Consider the following 4,253-nt stretch of genomic DNA (forward strand, 5'->3'; position numbering starts at 1 on the left):
ACATAAATTTAATAATAGCTATGATCATTTTTTTTTAATTTTTAATAAGATAAAATGTGTGAACCTCCTTACCCGGCAAAACACATCTTTCATTTCCCACACAAAAGTTTCATTTCTCACACAAAATTTTTACTCACATTTCCGCTAAAATTTTTTACTTTTTACTTGCTCAATTAATATTTTTCATTTCCCACTACAAAAATTTCATTTCCCACTCCACAAAACTCTCTCATTTTCTCTCTATCTCTCACACGGCCTCACACACACACACACAACCCAGCGGGTGCCAACAAGCAAAGCCGAGCCCAACGCTGACGAGGACGAGCCCAGCCTAACCCAGTGACAATGCCAATGATGCCAAGCCCAGCCATCGACTCCTCTCCTCCCATACCCATCGGCTCTCTCTCCCTCACCACAAGATCCTTTCTCCCTTTCTCCCTCTCTCCCCTTACCACCCCCATACCCATTCATTTTTCCTCACCATATCCATACCCATGCCCATACCCATTCTGACTTTGCTTGGTAAGTTATTTATTTGATTTTTTGTTTTGATTATTGTGAAATTTTGGATTTGGATTTGGATACTTTACATTAGGTTATTTATTTAATTTTCAATTATGATTTTTGTAAAATTTGGGTTTGGATTTTGTGGTGTAATATGTAGATACTTTATTTAATTTTTTTTTTAATGATTTCTGTGAAATTTGGGTTTGTAATTTTTGTGTTTAGGCGGCATTTTGTTATGGTTTGTTTGTACTCTTTCTTTTTGTTCATGTCTATATCACTGCACTATGGCACTTTGCTAGCGTGGTTTCTGTGTTGGAACCCATTTATGGGTTTTCTACTTTGAAAAAGAGCAAGTCGAATTACTGTTGACCCTACCTCCGGTGATCGACCTCTCTTCAATGAGGACAAGTCAATTGTTGTGACGGTTTGTGCTTTCTAATTGCCCCTTTCATAATATTAAGAACTGTTGTGTTTTGGCCCTTTTCATAAATTGAATGATGTTAGGATATTGCAAATTTTACTGCATCAATAGTTTTTTTTTTTAAAGTGTATCAACTGGTCGGGCACTTTCCGTGCCAAATTCATTGACAACTTAATACAACCTTTGTAACTATTTTGTAAAAGAATAAATATGTTCTTACCATGCATTTTTTTTTCTTCTTTTAAAATTTTGTTTGCATTAGTAGGTAATAATGGAGTATAAATTATATCGTTCTATAGTTAGATCAATTTGATCTATATTCAATAGTTTTATTTTATTGATGAAGTTTCTATTTAACATCAGGTCAATGGTGAAATTTACAATCATGAAGATCTGAGGAAGCGATTGATAAATCACATATTTCGCACAGGCAGTGATTGCGATGTCATTGTGCACCTGGTGGGTGGCTTAACCTTGGCATATCATATCATTTCGATTGATCATGTGAAACATGTTTTTTTTTTTTAAATAAAAAAAAATACATACAAATGATAGTTTCATGTTGAATTATGACCTATGATATTAGTTCTTGTTTTACAAATATTAACAGGCTTCCTTAATCTGTGTATGTAGTATGAGGAATATGAGTTGTTGAAGGGAAAGACCCTTTATGCCTTTGGGCTTGTTTTTGTGTACTTGGCGATCTGTGGGGTTATTGGTGGAGTATTTGGGATAGTGGTTGTGCATGGAGTTCAAACCTCTTTTAGTTGGCTGAAGTGTTTTAAGGTCCTTAAAGCTGATATATATATATATATATATATATATATATATATATATATATATATATATATATATATCTGTATTAAAAAAAAAAAAAAAAAAACTCCAATATATCTGCTTTGAGTTTTCACTACAAAAAATTTAGAAGAAAAAAAAAAGTTGAATGCAGCCACATATACATTTGAAACTATTGTTTGGCCCATATGAGAAAGTTTGTCTTATTAGTGGAGATTTGTGAAGCAATCCGTTTAAATGGTTGGTCTTCATGCTTTTGTAGGTAGTGTGTGTATATATATATATAATCTCTGTGTGAGTGGATGGCTGCCTTAAGTGGCTACTCTTTCCCCGGAGTAATTTCTTATGTGTGTGTGGATGGCTGCCTATATTAGATGACAAGCAGGCCTTTGTTTGTACTTTTCACAATCTCTTATGGGTCTTGCCCCTTTCCTCCAAATAGCATTTTGACCAAGTGGGTTTATGATTTTTGCAGGTCTGGAGCTGTCTCCACGTGAATGCCAACTGAAAGGTATTGTCCTTCTTTTCTCATTTGTGCCATTGTTTCTTCTTTTTCTTCTATTTTTCATGATGTGGTCTTCTTCCTTCGTTCATTCTTCTTCTTTTTCTTCTTTTTCTTTTCTTTTTAATTTTATTTTTTATTTTTTATTTTTATACCTGTCGCTTCTTGTTCTTTTTTTTAAGAATTCTACCATACACATATGCCTTAAGAGAATTGAAGATGCTCATTTTTTTCTCCACTTAGTTACATATGCTTGCAATACTTTAATGTATTTTAAAAAAAATTGAAAAAGAAAAACCTTGACCTTTTGTTGTCTTCTTTTCTATCTGCCCATTTTGGGGACTTGGAAAAATGCTCTATTTTCCTCTATCCAATACCAAAATGTTAGGGTTTTGTGGAGAATAGGGGTTCTTTACCTTTTCATTATGTTCTAATGCAATCTATCTCTTCCTTTGTATTTTCTTAGTTTGAGTCTTTGGTTGTATTAATATATAAAATTATGAGTTCTATGTGTTCATTTACAATATTCTATTTTTCGTGACTAGGCTAGACTAGCGACGGTCTTCACAATGTGCTTTTAGGGATTCCTTATGGCTTCCAAGTATGTCAACATTTTGCCTGCTAGTGGAAGGAAACTTTTAAATGGGGTAATACTCGTCGACCCCAAAATTTTGAGACTAAAGCTTCTTGTTGCTGCTGTTGTTGTTGCTATTGAATATGTCATGCTGATACTCACTTATTATTAGCTTACTTTGCAATTTAGATTTACCTATCGGCAAATTTGAGCACCATAACTCATTGTTCCCACTATTTATGTAATGCAGTTGGTCTTTCCACTTTTACGTCTATGTTTGATATTCTCTCAACTTGGTTTTACTTCCATGCTTGATATTCTCTCAACTTGGTCAAGCTATCACCATTGAGAAAATGCTTGAATGGTAACAATTATACTTTTCAATCTATGATTTCAAAGCACCACAAAGATTTTTTCTTTCTTTCTTTTTAATTACAATTTCATTCGTTTACAGGTGGTTTATTTGCATTATGTGGTTCTGCCAAAGGGTATAATTTTGATTTGCTTTCTGGTTGATGGTTTCAGATGCTCGTTGATGATATTGGAGAGGTGACAATTACTAATGATAGTGCTACAATACTGAAGATGCTATAATTTTTTGATGGCTTTTTGTGTACAAAGAACCACATATAAACAATTGCATTTTTTGGAAGTGTTGAAGGATTTGTTTAAATATTTTGGAACTTTGATAATGGTTATAGACAATATGTATTTGATAATATATTTCTATGTTAATATAATGTTAGTTTGGAGACATTTGTGGTGTTATCTAATTACATTTGTGGTATTGTCTTAGTGGAGCTAAAATTATTACAGGTTATTTGTAATAGATATGTGGGTTTAGAATCTAGGAGGGAAAAAAAATCACCTATAGCGGCGAGCAAAAACTGCCGCTGAAGGACTAACATTTTAATATAATTGAAGACTTATAGCGGCATTTTTGGCCCGCTGCAATAGTACAGTTTTTTGATAGTGCAAATAACTAATTGCGAGAGTATAAAGGTCCTCACAAATAGTTGTTAACGACGACTGCTTTCCCTCGCTAAAAATAAGTCATCGACTTTTCTCGTCGTTTGGTAATATATTTGTGAGGGCGGATTTGTTTAGTAACGACGGTGGATTGCCCTCGTAAATTATTTATTTGCAAAGGTATGGTTGCAAAATATCTTTTAGCAACAAGAGCAAATACGACGGCTTTCGAGGGCCATATACCCTCGCTAATAACCTTTTGCGACGATATTTGAATTTTTGCAAGGGCATTTTAACCTCGCTAGTAGACTCTTTTTGTAGTGGTAGGATCCCGATTTTGACAACCTTGGTTAGAAGTTTGTGATGTGTGAGAAAAAATGATTTTGTTTTCTGGTAAGGTATAAAAGTTAGGCGACATAGCAACTGGAAGTAGAAATTGTACTACGAAAAGGGAAAACACAAGCATAAAAATGTTTGGAAACAAT

At 33.8% G+C, this 4,253-nt stretch overlaps 1 long non-coding RNA gene across 2 annotated transcripts; it reads left to right on the forward strand.

Annotated features, from left to right (window-relative positions):
* The first annotated feature begins 298 nt into the window (after window positions 1-298).
* LOC142637291 (uncharacterized) lies at window positions 299-3,962 on the forward strand. Of its 2 annotated transcripts, none has more exons than XR_012844595.1 (6): window positions 299-931; window positions 1,292-1,387; window positions 2,199-2,234; window positions 2,771-2,872; window positions 3,050-3,163; window positions 3,254-3,962. It is a non-coding gene; the product is annotated as an uncharacterized LOC142637291 (long non-coding RNA). The 2 variants fall into 2 exon arrangements; XR_012844594.1 differs by having other exon boundaries at window positions 299-522.
* The last annotated feature ends 291 nt before the right edge of the window (window positions 3,963-4,253 follow it).

Source organism: Castanea sativa, chromosome 5, assembly GCF_040712315.1.
Source record: "Castanea sativa cultivar Marrone di Chiusa Pesio chromosome 5, ASM4071231v1".
NCBI lineage: Eukaryota > Viridiplantae > Streptophyta > Magnoliopsida > Fagales > Fagaceae > Castanea > Castanea sativa.